Source organism: Echinops telfairi, unplaced genomic scaffold (assembly GCF_000313985.2).
Source record: "Echinops telfairi isolate 266 unplaced genomic scaffold, ASM31398v2 ScPeMD7_2291;HRSCAF=2852, whole genome shotgun sequence".
NCBI lineage: Eukaryota > Metazoa > Chordata > Mammalia > Afrosoricida > Tenrecidae > Echinops > Echinops telfairi.
This window is the reverse complement of record NW_022106189.1, coordinates 31,231,353-31,253,057: the sequence shown is the minus strand read 5'-3', so window position 1 is coordinate 31,253,057 and position 21,705 is coordinate 31,231,353. Positions and strand designations below refer to the sequence as shown.

At 48.5% G+C, this 21,705-nt stretch overlaps 1 long non-coding RNA gene across 1 annotated transcript in view; it reads right to left on the bottom strand.

Annotated features, from left to right (window-relative positions):
* Window positions 1-21,705, bottom strand: part of LOC123522101 — a 95,646-nt gene that overhangs the window by 3,821 nt on the left and 70,120 nt on the right. The window contains exons 2-5 of the long non-coding RNA XR_006680406.1: window positions 19,795-19,912; window positions 19,604-19,697; window positions 1,484-1,624; window positions 237-411 (exon numbers count right to left, since the gene is read on the bottom strand). This is a non-coding gene — a long non-coding RNA (uncharacterized LOC123522101). The remainder of the gene's footprint in view (window positions 1-236; window positions 412-1,483; window positions 1,625-19,603; window positions 19,698-19,794; window positions 19,913-21,705) is intronic.

The window sequence follows — 21,705 nt, the reverse complement described above, 5'->3', positions numbered from 1 at the left end:
CACACACACACACACACACACACACACACACACCTCATATTCCAGATACTTCTCTAGTAATGGGCTCTACCCTGTGCTAGGTTAATCAACAGGAGCTTTTAATTCAAAAAAGGCAATAGCTAAACTCACTTAAGATCTGATTATTTCCATGATGCAAAAAGGAAGAAAAAGCTATTTCAGTACCTAACCGCCCTGTGCTGACTATGGAGTGGTATATGGCAAGAATTGTCTCGTACCCTAGTTCTTCAAAATTGGCAGCATGGTCCCATCTTCTGCAGGGTGGGTGCCATCAAGGGTGAACGTCAGAACCTGCTTCCTTTTTTGTGGCCCTTCACCACAGGCTTTTTCACAGGTGCCATGGTGGCAGTGGAGCCAGAGAGGGCTCACAGGTGGGTTTGAGGGTCAGTATTTCTGAGGCAAAATATGAAAAAATCCACTTTGACATTCAGGAAATTCACATAGACATAAAACAATAAACTAGTCCCTAGATCTGACTTGGGTTTCACCTGCTTTTGCATATACTTGGCTGTTAGGTGTTTGTGTATAGTTCTATGAGGCTTTATCATAGAACAGGATTGTATAGCTGCCACCACATATAAAATTGTTCCATCACCCTAAAGGAATTCCCTTGTGCCTATCCCTTATAATCATAGCCCTTCTGCCCACCATCAGTAACTCCTGATCTGCTCTCTGTATGTTAGTCATTTCTAGACTACTCAATAAAAGGAATCCTATAGACTGTGACCTTTGGAGAGGGCCCTTTTCCCACACAACATAATGCCCTCAAAGTCCATCCAAGTTGTGTGTATCAATAATTCCTTCTTTTTTGCTGATAAGGAACATTCCATGGTATGGAAGTACCAATAGTCTCTCACTGGTTTGTCTAATGAGAGTGCCTTACTTAGATGGGGCAGGGAGGAGAGTTGGATAGGGAAAGCAAGACCCACACACCATGCTGTGCACACCAGGGGTCTTGTCAGGGAACCCCCAGGTGAGCTCTGATCTTCCTGATATGCCAGCCACCCTTGGGTCAGCCTGCAGTTTTCTGAAAGCTCCACAACGTCCAACAATAGTTGTCAGTTCAACCCAAGTTCGGTGAGATCTTTGTAGCCCAAGCTCTTGGAGGCCCGCTCTCCTAGATTTTCTCTCAGAACCTCCTCGGCTGTCTGTCCTCCTGCCTTCCTGGGTGAAGGCGACAGTTGTGGTGACTCAGGCTGGTGCCAAGTGGGTTTACCTGAGGGCAATGTTACAAGGGCCAGGGACCAGGAGACCTCTCTTTGGGTTCTGGTGAAGCCACCTGGCTCTCCCAGAGGGACCCTCCTCAGTACAGCCATTAACTCCGTTTATCTATAAAGTCTGTTTGTCAAGGAGAGGGTGAGGGGATGGATACTGTGGTCTGGTCCATTTTGTCTGTTCTCATGGGCTTGGAGCTATGGGAGGTAGAGGGAAGAATGCCATCCTAAAACAGGCTTATCTCAAATACCTCTGTTGCTGAGAAAAGGACGTCCAATGATCCTGGGTCGTGGCTGATGGTGGGAAGGGAATTGACTCCAGCGCGCCCTCCGAGATGCAAATGGAAGACAAAAATGAGCCAAGGACAGGCTAGGGGCGAAGGGCAAAGAAACTGTGACAAATAAAAATTAAACAACAATTATTCTTCTCTCTGTGGGTTACTCATCCACCAAATAAAAGACTGGCTTACAGAGCAAACAAAGGAATGTGCTCCTTCAAACAATAAACTAGATGAGACCAAATGATCAAGGTTCCCCCCAAAACACAGGTGAGGAGACCAGGCGGAGAAGGGGAGCTAGATCAATAGAAATAACAAATGATAATGCTGACACATTGTAAAAATTGTACAGTGACACTGGACAATGTGTATAGAAATTGTTACATGGGAATCTAATTTGCTGTGTAAAACATTTGCTGAAGACACCATTAAGTATTATTTTAAAATTATTTTCAGATCACGTTTCTTGGATTAACTTTGTATTTGAGTGCTTGAATGAACTGGCAGCTCCTCTATATGATGCAGTTTTATTTATAATCAACGCCCTCCACCGTTACACCCAGATGGCCCAATCTAAGGGACCTAGGCTAGGCTGAGGCTGAGGCTGCTGGGGACCCAGTTACAGTCACAACTGATGGCCAAGTGGGCTTTGGCTCCCAGGGGTCTTAGCCTCATGCTGAATTTTAAAAACGCAGGCTTTGGTTTATTACAATGAGCAATGGGGCTTGGGAACAGCTTCCTCTTTTTATAGATGAGACAGAAGTCCAGAAGAGAGAGTAAGGCACTAAGTAGGGAAGCAAGAAGATCAGAAAAGATGAAAAAGCTGCATGTCATCAGCTGAGCTCTGGTGGCCTAGTGCTTACACCTTTGGCTGCCATCTGCAAGGTGGGCAGTTTGAAACCATTAGCCACACCATGGGAGTTAGTCTCCGAAACGCACAGGGACAGTTCTCCCCTGGCCCATCGTAGGGTCACTGTGAGTCGGCATTGACTCAATGGCAATGAGTGAGTTGAAGGGATTCTTCTTGTTAACTTTTTTTTAATAACTTTTATTGGGGGCTCTTACATTTCTTATCACCACCCATACATTCATCCATCGTGTCAAGCACCTTTGCACATATGCCGCCATCATCATTTTCAAAGCATTCTCTTCCCACTTGAGCCCGATTCTTTTTAACTTTTTATTGTGACTTGGGCAAATGTTTACAGAGCCAGTTGGCTTTCTATTCAACACATTTATGTTGTAACATTCATTGCAGTCCACACACCAGAACTGCTCCCCTCTCACTTTCTCCCTATGTTTACTGGTCCATGTGAAGAGGATCCTAAGAAATCTTGTTATTTTGAAGTAACTCTGGCAAAGGCCCATGTTTACAATCATTTAAATTCAAACATGAATTAAAAATTAGGATGCATTGCTAGATTACTCTTTGAACCTGTGCATCTTTTCCTCCCTCCCTCCCTCCCTTGCTTTCTCTTCAGCTCTGTCTCCTGTCTGGGGCTAGGCAGTTTCCAACAAGTGTCCCTCCCTCTCTGGGTTTCTCTCTCATGTGTAAAGTGAAGAAGCTGGCACAACTCATTCAAAACTCTTTTGATTTTTCTTCTGCCACCGGTCAGACGATAACCACAAAAACCAGATCCGGTTGCCACAAGTGGATGGTGGTGACTTGTGGCAACCCCATGAGATGCTAAATCGAGCTGTTTCTTAGGGTTTTCCTGGCTGTAATCATTATCAGATCCCCTTTTCCCCTTTCCTCCTCCACCCTACCCCACAGGAAACCTTATTATTATATTTATTTACTTTTCATCATACCTTATATCATTCAGTGTATCTGTTCACCTACAGTTCTGTTATTCGTTCCCCTTGAGTGGGGTTATACAGTCATCATTGCTATCAGTTCTCCATATCCCCCTTACCTGCCTCTCTTCCCGTACCATCAGGGTATCATTACTCCCATTACTGTTTCTGAAAGGGTTATCTATTTTGGCTTTCATGCATCGAATGATCTGAATTATACAAATGAACCTACGCAGGTCTAACAAGATTAATTTGTAAAAACAAAGACAATGGTAAGGGGAGGAAATATGAAAGAACTAGAGAAAAGCTAGTATTTCATCAGTGCTATACTGCACCTTAGATATATCATCCCTTCTGTGTGGCCCTTCTGTGAGGGACTGTCCAATTGTCTTACAGGTGGGTTTTGGGTCTCCACTTTGTCCACGCTCCTTCACATCAATGTGATTGCTTGTTTTTGAACTTCTGAAAACTATTCCATTGACACCTCATGATCACACAGGCTAGTGTGCTTCTACCATGTATGCTTTGTTGCTTCCCTGTTAGATGGCTGCTTGTTTAACTACAAGCCTTTAAGACCCCAGATGCTCTGTCTTTTAATAGCCAGGCATCATCAGTCTTCTTCACCACATTTGCTGATGCACCCATTTTGTCTTCAAGGATCCTGTTGGGAAGGTGAGTATCATACAGTGCCATGTTATTAGAACAAACTTTTCTTGAACTGAGGTAAGATTTAAGTAGAGGCCCAAAGTCTATCTGTTTCCTGTTGTATTTATATATATGTATATATCTTTATATATTTACTTATCTATATTTATACTTACATATATAATTTTTACTTCTTTCCTCTATTTCTTCCTTCCTGCTCCACTATCATGTTTACCCATTGTTTACCTCTCAGTCATTCTCTTTGATACATTTCAATCGATCAAACACTACCAGGAGCACTGTACCCACCTCACCATCAATTTCAGTACCCTTACTGTTCCCCTGGCCCTGTTGTTATTGACTCAGTGCTCCCCTCCCCCACTTCCTCCCATCCTATACCCGCCTGGAACCATCAGGCCCATCGCTGTCCTATCTTAAATCGATAGACACCAAAAGGAAAAAAGACCATACAAATAGTTCCAAGTCTGTTATCCTGCTCCAGAGTAGATGAGTGTCTCTGTTAAATAGCGAGAAGGACATGTTATAAACCATCCATCCAGTAACCTTTCCCTCCGGGTTCCATATCCCGGATCCCACTTACCCAACAGCGCTTGTACCCTTCCAGTCCTCAGCATTCGTGACCGAGAGGCGCACCTCCTGCAAGTCCCCATTGCTCTTCCTGCAGTCAGGGAGGGAGTGATCTAGTGCCCCACCCTTACCCCATTACACCTTTAGACTTTCAGGGTGGCTCCCTTGGAATAACCCCCAACCAGTGCAGATGAGGTGCCAAGCGCTGCCCACCCCCGAGTCAGAAGTCTACAATCAGGATTCCTCAGGCACTTCGTGGCTTTGCTCCCATGCTGATCTGTTGCACTCCCTTCTTGGTTTGCCCTCACGTGGGCGGGTCAGACTGACTGCTCTCCCCAAACTACATCCTCAGTGCTGTCCTCAGTGAGCTGTCACCAGAGACTGTAACTCTTACAGGACTGGAAAGCCCTGTCTTTCTCCCAAGGAGCGCCTGGTGGTTTCGAACTGCTGACCTTGTAGTTAGCAGCCCACTGTGTAACCGCTACATAGCCGTCCTTTATTTAGATCTCAGCTTCTGGAGCCACTTCTCCAGATGGACCTTGACTGAGGGTCAAGGGAGGATCCCAAAGATAGGATGACCTGGCCAGTGTCCAGGGAGCCACCAGGGGGTGAGACCCCATTGGAATAATGGCGGCCTCAATAGGGAGAAGAACAGGCATACAGACAAACCAACCAAATACAGGCATGGACAGAATGGGGGGCACCAAGTGACCTGGAGGCACTGAATGGGGGAAGGGACACTCACCTCAACCAGAGGTCCGAAAGGCATTCTGGGGGGAGTGAGACCTGAACTGAGCCTTGAAGGATGGGTAGGCATGTGGGTTGGAGTAGAGATTTCAACGATGGTTAGATACAGTTGGACTGTATGCTTCTCTGAGTCAGCGTTATTTCCCATTGGGGTCCACAGTCCTGTGCCACCGCCTCCTCTCCACTTCCTCCCTCTCCCCAGGAAACACCACACACACACACACACAACACACACACACAGCCTTGTTACATGTGGCTCCTCCTATTTGTCACGAGGGGTTCTTTCTACTTTGCCTCATATTGTTACTTCTGCCTTATCTGTTCTTGGCTTTATTTGCCTACCTGATGAACTCCTATGCATCCTACAAGACCCAGCTTGAGGTTCAGACCTCTCTGGTGCCTTCTCAGATCCTGCCTTTCAATCATGCACTCACTTCACAAACATATTGGGCATCGGCAGATGTTAGGTCCAGGGTAATGGCCTTACAGCCTTACTTTCTGTTCATCCATCAGTCTCTCCAGCTGAGCAGGATCTCCTGGCCAGTGTGTGGTGATGGTGATGGTGGAGGTGGAGGGGGGAAGAGGAGGAGTTGTGGGTTGTTTCTAAATCCTTTGGCTTTTACACTCACTCCCCAGATACACAGATAAATGAATGAATGACTATAATCAAAGCTGCTAACATAGTAGCAGCAATCGAGAAACACTCCAGTTAACAGGCTGACTCCCTAGCACTGCCGCAAAGGTAGCTGCCATTAAATTAAAGTGAATTAAATTTTGCTTGAAATAACCACAGATTCCCCCACTCCCTGGAGCCTGCAGTGGCCAGATTACATCTCCTCCAGGCACAGAAGTTTGACATTTCACGGCAAGTCATTTTCTTCTCATTTCCTTATGTTACTAAAATATTCTATTTCTCTTCACTTACCCTTTGTGTCCCCATTACTCAGGTTTAAATTTATCTCCTGCCATTTCATCATCTGTCATACGCTTGCTGGCACGGCTATTCCTAGGAGCTGTCTTTCCAGCCCGGACCAGCTGTCCACTCCTGGGCCAGTCTGAGACCAAGACTCGACTCCTCCCCAGGACCGCTTGTTGAGCCTGGATTTCTCCTAAAGATGACTCGCACTTGAGGGTCCTACCTCTCCCCCTGCACGCATGCCTTTCCCACCTTACAGTCCACCTCTTCAGTTTCTTGGAGTGTGGTTTTCATTCTGCCTCTACACCTAGCCCTTCGGAGACCTCGAGCCACATAAACATGTTGTCATTGCAGGGATAGACTTCCCAACAGGGAAGCCAGGGTAGGTGTTATCTGGTGTCTTCTTGAGACATCATTTATGGTGAAATGAAACGATTCGGAATAGCTCTTCTATGGAAAGTCTTTGTAATGGCCATCCGATGATTGGGTGGGACCATAGAAATAGGGTGTGTGAGACTCTAACAGGGAGGAAAGATCAGTTTTGCCATTTCCCTGGATATAAAGGAAGTCCAGGAAGAGGGCATTTCAGAAGGAAGGAAGAGGGACTCCTTGGACCAGCCAGAAAGACCCACCAGGAGGGAAGCACATCTGAGATCCGTGTGGAGGGCCAGCGCAAGAGCCGCCTGAGACCAGGGGACTGAGCAGAGGAGCAGGGCCAGGAGCGTGCTGTGGGGGTTGTTAGGTGCCATCGAGTGTGTTCTGAGCCATAGCGACCTTACACACGACAGGACGCAACACTGCCTGAGCCTGCGCCATTCTCACAACTGTTTCTGTGCCTGAGCCCATTGTTGCAGCCATTGGGTCCACCCACCTCCTGGAGGACCTTCCTCTTCTCCCCTTCTCCCCTCCTGACAACAAGCCCAACGTACGTAAGACGGTGTCTCAGCACCCTTGTCTGTAAGGAGCACTCTGGCCATACTTCTCCAAGACACATTTGTTCGTCCTTTTGGCAGTCCGTGGTATTGCAATATTCTTCAGCATCACAATTTAAGCACATCAATTCTTCTCCAGTATTCCTTGTTCAATGGCTAACTTCTACACGCATTTGAGACAATTGATAATATCAAGGCTTAGGTCAAGTGCACCTTATTCTCAAAGCAACATCCTTGCTTTTCAATACTCTAAAGAGGACTTGCGCAGATTTACCCAAGGCAACATCCCTTTTGATCCCTTGACTGCTTCCGTGAGCAGTGATTGTGGAGCCCAGCAGGACAAAATCCTTGACAGCGTCAGTCTTTGCCCTGTTTATCATCATGCTACCTACTGGTAAAGTTGCGGTAAAGAAGATTTTGGCCTTTTTTTCATTGGGTTGTAATCAGTAGTGGAATTCAAATAATTTAACAACTGGTACACTGCTCTAACAACTATTTTAAGTATTAAAAAAAAATGATACATTGAAAGGTAGTTTACTCATTGTGAATGAGGGGGAGTGCGAAGTGGAGAACCAAAGCCCATCTGTAGGCAACTGGACATCCCCTTACAGAAGGGTCGCGGGGAGGAGATGAGCCGGTCAGGGTGCAGTATAGCACCAATGAAACATACAACTTTCCTCTAGTTCTTTAATGCTTCCTCCCCCCCACCCCCACTATCATTACAAATCCGTTTAGACCAGAGGATGTACACTGGTATAGATACACAGGGATACACAGGGAATCCCGGACAGATAAACCCTTTGGGACTAATAATGAGAGTAAAGATACCAGGAGGGTAAGGGGAAGGTGGGGGAGAGAGGGGGAACCAATCACAATGATCTACATATAACCCCCTCCCTGGGGGATAGACAACAGAAAAGTGGGTGAAGGGAGACATCAGACAATGTAAGACATGGGAAAATAACAATTTATAAATTATCAAGTGTTCATGAGGTAAGGAGGGTGGGGGAGGGAGGGGGGAAAATGAGGAGCTGATACCAAGGGCTCAAGTAGAAAGAAAATGTTTTGAGAATGATGGTGGCAATAAATGTACAAATGTGCTTGACACAATGACTGCATATGTATGGATTGTGATGAGTTGTACGAGCCCCCAATAAATGATTTTTAAAAGAAAAATAATTAAATAATACCTGACAAAAATCCATCAAACTGTTATTTAAGATATTCCCCATCCCCACCCCCCAAAAGATATTTCCATATTGTTTTTTGAGTGACATCTTCACTTGCAATATTATTGGTTGTTATCTGAGTGTCATAGTGGTGTTATTTATCCTTAACCATCTTTTCATGTGGGAGTAGAATCCCATAGGTGAAGTAGATAATGGTCATTGTGTGTGATCTATTAGAAACAGGCGATCTCTCTTCTCTAAACTTATGATGCTCACCTTTGAAAAACCCTTTTCTGCTTCTGCTGAACTTACAATTGCCCTGACAATACTTTCAGCTTTTGGAACACTTTCAGGAACTGCATAATTCACCCATAAGCTCTCATGGGAACGTGGGTGCCTCACAAAGCTGAAACGAGTGATGGCGTGTCACCCTCTGGCTGTGTGGCACTTTTCTCTTCACACTATGCTTGTTTTTTTGTTTTTTGTTTAACATTTTATTAGGGGCTCATACAACTGTTATCCCAATCCATATACACATCAATTGTGTAAAGAGCATTTGTACATTGTTTCTCAAAACATTTTCTCTCCATTTAAACCCCCGACATTAGGTCCTCATTTTTCACCTCCCTCCCCGCTCCCCACTCCCGCATGAGCCCTTAATAGTTTATAAATGGGTATTTTGTCATATCTTGCCCTGTCCGACGTCTCCCTTCATCCACTTTTCGGTTGTCTGTCCCCCAGGGAGGAGGTCACACACAGTTCCATGTAATCGGTTCCCTCTTCCCTACCCATTCTCCCTTTACCCTCCCTGTTTTGCCACTCACACCACTGGTCCTATAGGGCTCATCCGTCCTGGATTCCCTGTATTTTCAGTTCCTATCTGTACCAGTGTATATCCTCTGGTCTAGCCAGTCTTGCAAGATAGAATTCGAGTCATGGTAGTGGGAGCGGGGAGGAAACATTTAGGACCTAGAGGAAAGTTGTATTTCTCATCGTTGTTACATCGCACCCTGACTGGCTCATCTCCTCCCCGAGACCCCTCTGCAAGGGGATCTCCAGTGGCCTACTAATGGGCTTTGGATCTCCACTCCGCACTCCCCCCATCATTCACTATGGTAAGATTTTTTGTTCTGATGATGCCTTACACCTGATCCCTTCGACACCTCGTGGTTGCATAGGCTGGTGTGCTTCTTCCATGTGGGCTTTGTTGCTTCTGAGCTTGATGGCCGCTTGATTACCTTCAAGCCTTTAAGACCCCAGACGCTATACTTTTTGATAGCCGGGCACCATCAGCTTTCTTCGCCACATTTGCTTATGCACCCATTTGTCTTCAGTGATCCGTTCGACACCCCGTGATCACACAGGTTGATATGTTGTTCCATGTGGGCTTTGTTGCTTCTGAGCTAGATGGCCGCTTGTTTACCTTCAAGCTTTTAAGACCCCAGACGCTGTATCTTTTGATAGCTGACACACTGTATGCTTGTTTACTGAAGTAACAAACACAAGGAAATGAAAAGGTAGTTTTTCCTCAACAGTATAGTGAGCTTTATAAAATGAACAAATATTTCAAGTAGAGTTCTATCTAACTTTTTATACCTATCAGCAGAATGAACATTACCATGGGGCCACAGAAAGGAGAGCCCAGCTCCACATCTACACAAAGATGATTCCAAAGGCCAGGCATGCTTCCACCCTCCCTCTTTACCGTGTTCTGATACCAAGCAGTCCTCCCATAGTACTCCTCTGCTGTGTGAGCTAACTGTATGTCGGTACCATTCTTTCCTCCATAGTGCCTCTTCTCGGCCATGCTGGCAGACCGAGTTCTCTCTGGGATTTGGCCTCTGTCCTGTTTAGGCAAGTGTTACAAAGCTGTTTTTTAACTCACTGTCAGCGAGTTGATTTCAACTCATAGGGACCCTATAGGACAGCTTAGAACTGCCCCTGTGGGCTTCTGAGACTAACTCTTTACGGGAGTAGGAAGCCCAGTCTTTCTCCTGTGGAGCAGCTGGTGGTTTCAAACTGCTGAGCTGGCACAAAGCATAACTGCTATGCCACCAGGGCTCCTTTCAAAATTCCCCTTAGCACTGATAAATGCCCACAAGACACCCCACTTTGCAAGCCAGCCTTCTTCTCCAAGGCATGGAGCTTTGCTCATTCAGTAGGCTCGAAAGTCCAAAGCTCTGCCTTACGTTCTTATTCATTCTTTATGCTGAGCAAGTCATCCGAGAAGCTGGATGATATGAAGAAGAATGCAGTGTCAGGATTGGAGGAAGGCTTATTAACAACCTGTGAGATGCAGATGACACAACCTTGCTTGGTGAAAGTGAGGAGGATTTGAAGCCCTTGCTGATGAAGACCAGGGAAGGCAGCCTTCAGGCTGGAGTACAACCAGTGGTGGCATTCAGCCGATTCGCACTGGTTCAGCAGAACTGATACCTAAATTTTTGTTGAGTTTGGCGGACCAGTTGTTAAAATGGCACTTGTAATCAGGGTTCTTTCTAAGGAGAGTGGCTCCCCAGCTGCCCAATGTGGAAATCGCAAATTTACAGTCCTTACTCTTTTTTAATATTCATCTGCAAAAGAACTACCCTTCTTCTGGCCAGCTCCACCCATCCTCATAATAGAGGGGACAAGGGGGAGTCTTCTCTCTGAACATACTTGGCAGAAGCCAGAAAGACACCTTTTGGATCTGATGGGCTTGGAGTGGAATCCCTGTTCCATATTTCACTGTGTCACAGGGGCTTGCGACTGAGCTTGAGACTTAGGTCTTAGGACTGCTTAGGATTAGAGTGGTCCTACCCCAGCAAGCAGAGAGCCCCTGCCTGGCCCTGGAATGCAGGCTCAGAAGCCAGGGTGGCTGCCAATGATGGGGTATTTGCAGTCTTCTGGGCTCTATGGATGCGTGTATTGGGAGAGCAAAAGGGCTTGAGTGGAACTGCTCAGAAAGCTCCATACATGTCCTTTGGAAGTGGGGTGGACTCATGCCAGAGAGATCTAAATGGCAGGGGACAGCTGGCCAAATGGTTTCACAGGGCAGGAAGGATGATAGCTGTGTTGGGGTCTGCGGCATGCCCAGAGAGTGTCAGGGCAGAGGATGAGGGAGTGCTGGAAGTGAACGAGAAGAAGCTATTGACATAAGAAACTCTGCCTAGGTTTCCCATAGAGCCTGACCAAGAAGACTTTTGCAGGACCAAAGGGACATTAGCCTAAAGAAGCTGGAAGTTGCTACTGGACCCAAAGGGTGGAAGGGGGTCACGAGGCGCTTACTTTAAATTTTACCAAGGACAAAGGACAAAGTAACTCTGTAGAGTAAATTTAAAGGACCAGGTAGACGAAGATAAATTGGGTTATAGTTATATTATATGAGTTGTGTTTGCAGGGTCACACATACGCTATTCTCATTTAATTGTTTTTCTTTAATAAAGTATACTTTATTCTTGAGTTGATTTAAGCATTTGTCTTTCCAGAACAAGAGCCTATCTTCAGTCTGTATTCATTTCTTTTCCTATGATTTCTAATTGTATCAAAGTAAAAATTGAACATTCCACAATTCCCAAACTATTCTCTGCTTTAAATTTTTTCCCCCCTCATTTAGTTTTCACAACACCACTGGGGATGGGGACAGGAATCTCCTTACCCCGTTTCCCATCTGGAAATCAAAACGAAGAAAGGGGCTTGAGATCACAGAAGAGGAAGTGGCAGAGTAAGGGTTCAATTGGAAAAGTCAGATCTAGGCGGGTGGTGGTGGTATAGACAGTGGTGGTGCCAATGGGTGGGTGAAGGGCTGTAGTAACCCTCTTGCAAACCATTATCACCAACCCCACTTTTTGATGGGGGCAGTGGCTGTTTAGAGCTCCTCAGAGCTCCTGACAAATGCCTAGAGCAGCGGTTCTCAACCTGCGGATTGCAACCCCTTTGGGGGTCGAATGACCCTTTCACAGGGGTCGCCGGATTCATAACAGTAGCAAAATAACAGTTATGCAGTAGCAACAAAAATAATTTTATGGGAAAAAATAATTTTATGGTTGGGGGTCACTACAACATGAAGAACTGTATTGAAGGGCCGTGGCATTAGGAAGGTTGAGAACCACTGGCCTAGAGGATGGTGGCTGAGAGGCTAACCCAAATTTAGGCTACCCTCTGGGGAAAAAAGACACAAGGGGACCAGAAGGTGGTCTCCTTGAACAATAGTAGCTCTTGGAACTGCTGGGTCAAGTGTCATGACCTGGACCAGTGAGCCCAGAACTCAGCTCTTAGGGACACAAGAACCAAGGACTGGTCTACATACAGACTGAGGTGGGATCACAAAGCCAAGAGACAAAGTGAGCAGCCTTAGGAGATGCTGTCTACACCTGGCCAGTTCCCCGCAGACAGGCCTAACAGGGCTCTCATAGTGGAGCCCCTGCAGGGGTACCTGCCCCCTTGCAAATTAAGCTAATGCTGGGTTTCTGTTCTGGCATCAACATATCTCTAACAAAGAGAGAAACTCAAAACATGGAATTTCATGAACACTTTACAGTTCCCTGACGTCAGCGGCCCATGCCAGAGTCTCCCTTTCTTCATGCTACTCATTTACGGGCACTGCCTCTCCAAGAATGCCAGGTGTCAAAAAGTCTAGGGCAGCAGAGAGTGAGCCATACTATTGCCTGGCATCTTACTGAGGTTGACTTCTTAGTGGAGTAGTGAGTTATGCACTGAGCTGCTAATCACAAGGTTCGAGCCCACCATCCTCCCTGAGGAAGACAGATGAGGCTGTCTGCTCCTGTAAAGAGCTACAGGCTCAGAAACCCACGGCAGCAGGTCTACTCTGTCCTAGAGGGTTGCTATGAGTCAGAATCGACTGGACGGCAGTGATGGAGTCTTTTCTTGATCACAAGGAGCCAAGAAGAAAAAGCTCTGGCTGCAGCTCCCCGCTCCCTAGCCTACCTCACCCCACCCCAAGGGCCCACAACCACAAAGGCTTGGAAAGGAGCAAGGTCAGGGACGAATGTCAAGCACACTCATCATGGGAGGGTTAGAATTTTGTTTTTTTATTTATTTTTTAATTCCCTTTGAAAAACCTGAGAAAAATTGCTTCCCCAAACTTGCCATAATTGGGCTAGGGGATGATTTATCAAGCACGAGGCCGACTGGGCCAGCTCTCTTGGCCAACAAAAATTAGCCTAAAAAATAAATAAATTTGTGGTTGTCAGAGTCTAAATTAAATGATTCCAATACTACTGTGGCTGATTAAAGGACTTTATTCAATTTCCTCTTGACTGCATGCTTTTCTGTCAGGGCAGGAGAAAGAATGTTTCTGGAAGAAATGTAATATTTGGAGACTGCTGATCTAATCTAATGGACAATGTTGATTCCATATGGTGTACCCTGCCCCCCTCCTGGCCTTTTTATGAAAGGGGAGACTTGAAGAGGGAGGAGAAAATGGCTCGCTGTTTGCTTAATTATGAACAATCCTCTCTCTGCCAGGCATCTAGGTAGGAACCTCCCCAGAGAACCAGGCTGGGTGCCTGGGAAACATGGACGGGCCCTTAAACGAGCTCTCAGGAGCTCTGGTGGGAGAAAGACTGCCGTAAAGAGCTGCAGTCTCCCAAACTCACAGGGGCAGTTCTACCCTGTCGGCTCAGCTCGATGGTGGTGAGTTTGGTTTTTTTTTTGAAGGGCCCCTGGGGGGCCAATAGTTAGCTCAGCTGCCAATCTAAAGGTTGTCAGAACTCACCCATTGTCTCCACGGGATAAAGACACTGCAATCTTCTTCCATGAAAAGGAGGGCCTGGACAAGCTGATAGGGTCATTCTAGTCTGTCACACGGGGCCACTGGGAGTTGAAATGGACACCAAGGCACCTACTAACAGCAAGAACACTTGAGCTCTCCCAGCTCATTACCACCGAGTTGGTTCCGACTGATAGCGACCCTGTGAGACAGGGCGGAACTGCCCTGTGGGTTTCTGAGACTGTCACTCTGGACAGGACCAGACAGTCTCGTCTTTCTCCCGGGGAGCAGCTGGTGGGTGTGAATCTTGCGGTTAGCAGCTCAAGACATCACGGCCACAATGCCACCAGAGTTCCTCAGCCAGCTTTAGGCAACATCAGAAGTCAACACGTGAAACGGGCATGGATAAGCAGGAAAACAAATCCATCTAGAAGGGCAGCAGTCGGGTTAATCCTGGGGCGTCTATCCTCCATGGACCTCTTAAAGGGACAGCCTTGTAGCCATCACATGCTTGTTCTTTCTCCTTGTCCCCAGCTGATCGGACTGCCAGGAGATCATGGTCCCACGCAGCCAAGCCAGAGCTAAAGGACGAGGGCATTAACCAGGTGAGCTGGCTTGGGAGTGGGATTGAGAAACTCCAGCGACAAGCAGTTAGACATGACGCTCAAAAGAAGAGAGAGGGCGGCCAGGAGCTACTCATGCCACCAGAGTTCACCAGGGTCACTTTTAGACAAGAAATTTAAAAATCACAAGGATACAGAGGAGAGTTAAGAGATAGGGAAGGCGACTCAGTGTGAAGCGAAAGGAAGGGGCTGGTGGCAGGGATCAAGGAGAGGACTGCATGGGACCCCAGCAGAGAGACAGGGAAGGCCCGCGTGGTCCCTATGCCCAGATCCTTTCGGATCTATTCCAGCTCATGCTCATCTGAAAACAAGCTCACACCACCCTTGTAATGAACGTGGTGTGAGCAAGCCTTTAAAAAGCCCAGATGGAGACCAGCGTCAACAGTTCTGCCACACTAAAGAACAAGGTGGTGGTGGTGGTGGGGGAGTTTATGATACGAAACCCTATCAGCTTTGAGAGCAGCTCCTCGAGTTGCAAGGGGCTGTGATGAGCCCAAGCCAGGAAGGTACCACAGTGCTGTCAGTTGACTGAAGGGGCGGCCGTTCCCTGGGGAGCCAGGGGGACAGGGGGTCATCCTTTAGCCAGGACAAGGAGGGAAGCAGAATTGGGAATGGACGGAGTTCTTCTCGAGGAGCCACTCAGCCTCCCTCTGACCCTGCTCTGGTTTCCTATGTATGGAGGGAGGGCAGTCAGAGACATCAGTCACCCCTGGCCCTCACCACCGAAGCCAACAGGCTGGGAACTCACCAAGGGGAGTCAGTGGTAAAGTCCATCCCCCTTCAAGATCTAGTGAGGTGACAGGACCCTGGAGGCCTGGGAAGGGAACAAAAGAGAGTCCCTGTGAGCAGGATGGGCCCAGGAGCAGGTATGGAAGACCTTCTTCTGGAATTCCCTCTGGCCTTTGTGTAGGCTGCCTGCGTGGAGTCTGGAATGTGGTGCAATAGCCCCTCTCATAGTAAAGCCATCATGTCTAACCCCTCTCAATGCACTTCCCAGGCTTAACCAGTTACCTAGATCCCCCAAATCCCACATATCCCCGGGGACTTTCCCTTCCCTCTCCTTGGCTCCCCTCAGAGCCTCTGCTGGGATTCAGGGAGGACAGCTGTCACATGGAGACAGTTGCAGGGAGCTGGGAAAGCTCTCCAATTTATGGTTAGCAGGAAGATCTGTCCTCTCTGTCCACCTGGCAGGCTCCAGGGCACAGGGGTGGACATTAGTGACTCACTCATGAGGAGGCCCTCACCTCCTAGCAGGTCCCTGCTCAAATGTCACCTTCTCCAAGAGGTTGCCCTCACTGTCTGATATGAAATATCCTGCGCCCCCCACCCCTCCACAGTTGGCTGCTTTGATCTTCTCCACAGACTTAGCACACCTGCCAGACTCTAGTTTTATGTTTGTGCACTGTCTGTCTCTTCCCACGAGAATGGAAGGCGGCTTCACACTTTATAGTTTTAGTTCACTGCTAGAGAGTAGTCCCCCACACCCCAAACAGGGGTGGGCACTCAGTTGGCAGCTACTAAATACTCCTGAAGTAAAGCTATCCATTGAAGAAATTTTTACTCGACACTTCTTTGGTTTTCGGCCAAGGTGTATGTTTTTCTGTTTTGTTTTTCATATATCAGGAGTCAACTAGTATAGGGGGAGAAGGACGAGGACCTCTGCTCCTGTAAAGGATTACAGTGTCGAAACCCAAAGGGGCAGTTCTCCCCTGTCCCGTAGGCCTCCATCGCGGTGCACTTGGGTTTTTTGGAAAGCGAGCACTTACCCATCTCTGGCCGTCGCGGTGCATCGGCACCAGCTGCAGGGGGTGCCCGAGCCCGCAAACCGGCCGCGGCTGTGTGTGCGCAGCCCGCACAACCTCCAGAGGGCGCCCGCCACCCGCGCCGTCCTTATGAGGCGACCCAGGGCGACGGGCTGAGTACTCTGGCCTGAGAGAGAGATGTAGGCCGGCTCCATTGGCTTGGTCCCCTCTCCCCTTCACACCACTCCCCACTACATCTGGGGACTGCGAGTTGGGCAGGGGGCGGGAGTGCAGCTTCCCAGTGCGGAGCTTCAAAAGCGCTGTTGGACCGTTGGTAACGGAAACCGTCGCCTGGCCCTCCGTGCACCTGGCACGGGCAGACGGGGCTGCTCTCCCAGGGTCTCAGGGGCCGCTTCTCTGGGAGGGGGCAGGGGGAGGTAGGGAGACAAAGTCCTCATTGGTTTCCTCCTGAGAACTTCACACATTAACACATCGTGTCACGGGCATATTACTGTGACCCTGGGGACCGGCCAGCAGGACCGGGCTATGGGATTGGGATTCTCCTGGGGACCAGTTTACAAGATTACCAGGCTGCAGCCTTTACAGGCAGAGGCCTCGGGAGTAGCTCCAGGGCTGCGAGAGCGAAGGGTGGAGACAACGGGACCCGGGGCAAAGCAGTCACAGGTTGGTGGGGGTGGGGGGGGGGGGGGGTCCCAGCTGGAGGGGGCACAGAGCTGCCCAGGGCCTAAGGACCAGAGGCTTCTGCCATGGCAGAATGAGGGAGACACAGAGTGCCCCGTGTGCCCCAAGGAGATGAAAGCTTTGATGTCAGGTCTGAACCTGCAGCCAGTGTGTCATTGCCCGGTAGACAGGGTCAGTAAGGCTCCCTTGCTTATCGGTAAGCACAAGCAGACCTGTGCTTACTGTGACTATTGGGCAATGTGCCCTTGCATCCGGCCTGCATGTGGCAGGGGCCATCAAGGAAGCTTGTGACCTGGTCAGTCTTCCAGACCCCATCCAAGGGGCTGTCTTGGAGGTGAGAGGGCACAGGGCAGGGCCTGGGAAGCATGAGAAAAGAGGAACCTCAAAGGTCTGGGGCATTTGTTCAGGGTCCCAGGAGCAAGATCTCCAGGTGCTGGGGTAGGGTGGGGGTGGGTTGAGAGGAAGAGCAGCCCCTCCAGGGCCTGTGGGGACCTGTGCCTGGGGCTGGCAACATCACTGCAGGAAATAGAAGGAGACTGAGGAGCTGTCTATGGGAAGTGGCCCTGGTTTTGCAAGGTGGGAGGATGATGGATGGGGAGAAGGGGAGGATGGGGTCACCAAGGTTGTCAGGGGTGGAAGACTGGGCCACTGGTCCGAGGCAGGCCAGCAGAGGGCCCATCAGCTGTGCCCCAGACCCCCGCCTCTGCTCTACAGAACCCCCTGCCCCATGATGGGTTCTCAAGAGCCAGCCATGGGCTCCCATTGCGCCCGACGAGGAGCTCTTCAAAAGCTCTGCAAGAGGCTCCCATTGCACGCCAAGAAGCTCTGCACGTGAGAAGCTTCCGGAAGCATTAAGTGCTTTCAAAAGCCCAAGGCCTGGCACATCGGCCCCATTAGAGAGAACTTTTTTTTTTTTAATCACAACGGAGGCACAAGTAGCCTGTTGGGTGGTAATTGCTTTCCTAACCCATAGATAAAACGTATCACAAGCCCGCCACAATTAAGTAAAGTGGTCACATTCCTCTAGTTGATTTAAGGCTATTTAGAAATACCAGTGACTGACTTTGCTTCCACTCTTTTGTTCCCCCCTCAAACTGAAACCCCCCCACTTCTCTTTTGAATCTCATGAAAAGAGTCTCAGTGCTCCAGGAGGGAGGAATGAAAGATGTTTGCGTTTCCCTCTCTACAGCCAGCCCTCACTCACAGGATGCCTTCTTTGCATCACCCAGGGCTTTAATGTCCTCAAATATTTGTAATTAGCCAGAAATAGCCCTAAGAAATGTTCGGCTTGCTCACAGTCAGATAGGATAATCATTGGCATCCAACGTTCACAACCTCAGAGCTGCTGCCTGAGGCTGGAGGTGCCCCTCTGCCCCTTGGGGAAGGCAAGGCCCCTGAGATCTGGGCGCTGAGTGCTGTGGAGGCAGAGGGAGGGGGCAGCAGGGAGCCTTCGTTCTTCCATGTGCAGGCTCTTCCCCTGGTCTTGGTGGGCTCCTTTACCCTCTCTCAGAGCCAGAAAGGTCCAGAGGGGGAGCGTAAATGGCACCCAGCCCGAGAGGTTAGGAGCCCTCACTGGCTGTAAAACTCACACATACACACCGCGGGTGGACACGACTGTGCCCAGTGAATCCTTTAGGCAATACCTGGCTGAAGTCCAGTGACAAGAACCCCAAAGGCTCCCCCACAAAGGATACTGTGGCCAGATAAGCAGGGGGAGCTTTGCACACCCCTTGCTGGAATCTCCATTGCCCTTTGGAGAGAGACAAGGCACGCCCCCTATGAATACTCTCCTTCCCTGTCTTCTGCGGCTCCACGCACATTTCCAGAAGAATAGCAAGAAAACGATTTTCCCTGCATAATTACCGCCTCCTCCCCACCCACCTACACACATCTCTCCTGCTTTGAAGTGGCAGCTGCTCTGACTTCTTTTAGTGGACCACAGGCTGCATTCACCAGGCAGGTGGAGTTAAATTAAGGGAGCCACCAGCTGAGGCTGGGGGCGAGCACCCTCAGCACCACCACCTTCTCCCCAGGACCTGCTTCAGGTCCTCTTACTGGTTCTCCTGGGTTCCTGGTCCAGGACTGTTGGTCCCGGCCTGGGTCACCTGGTGCTCCTCTCCCTTGCTCCAGGCTGCTTCAGCCGGGGCCCTGCAAAGCTGAAAGGAAATTCTTCCTTTGTGAAATCAGCCAGGATGCTCTACAGGTAACAGAGAACCTAGCCTGACCAGTATCAATACCGAAAGGTAATCTCGGTTTGTTAACTCATCCTGGGGTCATGCCACTAGGGCTCTGGGACTTCCTGTTTCTCCCTCCCTTTCCTTCCTTCCTTCTATTAATTCTGTCGGAGCAGCTGGAGGAACAGGCCGCCAGAGTGCCGGGTGCTGGGGGCACCGCAAGTGCATGCATACAGACAACGATGTTGTGGGACATTGTTCTCAGAGTTAGAAGGTGGGGGCGGGGGCAGTCTTGCCTTTTATAAACATACACTTTGTGAGAAACCAGTACAAACCTGGATGTCTCACCTTTGACGCTCAGACTTCGCAGAAAGAGCCCCTTCACAGTTTCCTTACGAAGAAGTTGCCAGCTCGGCCATAGTAGCCTTCTCCCTTGAAGACTCTTGTTAGTGAGAGGGAAAGATGACAATGTTTTCCTTCATTAAAGAAAAAAAAAAATCTGTAAAATTTTGAAAACAGGCTTCATATTCGGCTCTTACTTCCGGGTCAAGTTGCAGAGTGGATGTGTGGTGGCCTCTGGACCAGTGGACAACCGAGGTCAGGTGTTTGAGCAGCAGGAAGGGAGGCCACAGCCCCCTACTGTCAGGTCCCAGATGCCTGGAATCAAGAAGAGGAATGAAATGAATCCAAGTCATGCCACATTGTGTAAAAGGTGAGACCCAGTGGGGACTGTCATCAATAACCTCCCATATGGTGGGGATTTGGGTTCATCCGTTTTCATCAAGTGTATCTGGTGTTTTTGTCACAACTACCTCGCTGCCCTCCTCCCCTCACTGACTCATCCAGCTGAGCCTCCCGATAGCCTCTCGGTGTGGAATCAGCGGTGTCACCTGAAGAATGACCCTCTGGGCCTTGTGGTCCATGGTCTTCAGAGGGAGTTGATGCTAACTCACCCCTGGAGAGCACCACTTCCTTCTTCCTGCTCCACATCCCTGCCCTCCTCTCCAGCGGCTCTGACTCCACCGGCCTGACTGAAAGACCTTCTTTCATCTGGTGACTGCACAGAGAATGTGCAGTCTGCTTTCCTGACCATTTTTAAGTGAATTCCGTGGCATCAAGCAAATTCGCCATGTTGTATAACCATCACCACCATCTGTTTCTAAAACGTCTCCACTGCTCGGATTGGAATATCTGTGCCCATTAAGTAATACTGTCCAGTCCTCTCTGCCCTCACCCCTGGGTGACTCCCAGCTTACTGTTCCATTTTGACAACTTTGCCTATTCTAGATATTTCACATAAGTAGAAAAAGTGCCCTTTTCCGCCTGGCTTATTTCACCTAACAATCTTTTTAAGGTTCATCCATGAGATAACAGGCATTCGACTCTTACTCCTTTTTTCCTCCGCAACTGAATACTATTCCATTACCCTGACAGACCACATTTTTCATCCATTCACCTATTGATGGACACTAGGTCACATCTACACTGTGGCCACTGTGAATAATGCCCTGTGGACACTGATACAGAAGTCTCTGTTCACGGGTACAGATCAGAGCTGGAAACACAGGGAATCTAGGACAGATAAACCCCTCAGGACCAATAATGAGAGTAGCGATACCAGGAGGGGAAGATGTGGGGAGTAGGGGGGAACTGATCACAATGATCTACATATAACCCCCTTCATGGGGGACAGACAACAGAAAAGTGGGTGAAGGGAGACATTGGTCAGTGTAAGACATGAAAAAATATAAATTATCAAGGGTTCATGAGGAAGGGAGGGGAAGGGATGGAGGAAGGGGAAAAAATGAGGAGCTGATACCAAGGGCTCAAGTAGAAAGAAAATGTTTTGAAAATGATGATGGCAACGAATGTACAGATGTGCTTGACATGATGGATGTATGGATTGTGATAAGAGCTATTTGAGCCCCCAATAAAATGATTTTTCTTTAAAAGTCTCTGTTTCTGTCCCTGCATTCAGCTCTCTGGGGTGGAATTACTAGGTGGCATGGTCATTCTGATGAGCCTTCATGGTATAGTGGGTTATGCTGGGAGGTTAGCAATTCAAACCCAGCAGCCAATCCATGGGAGTCAGGTGAGACTGTCTCCTATAAAGATTTTCAGCCTCAGAAACTCTAGCAAACAGTTGCACTAGGTCCAGGGTCGAATGGATCCAATGGCAGTTGGTTGGCTAAATTGGCAATTCTCAAATTTTTTGAGTGTAAATGTTTCCTGGATACATACTATGCTTCCAGTACTGTGCTAGGTACTGGGAAATCTAATTTCTATTGTCCCTCTTCCTACCCACACACAGCCCTGAAAAGGAAGTGTGGGTCAAAAGAGAAATGTCTTGATTAGAACATAACCACAGTTCAGCCTCCCACCTCACCAGTTGAGTTAGTTTCCTATTTCTGCTTTAGCAAATTGCCAACACCCCCCACCACCACCCACCA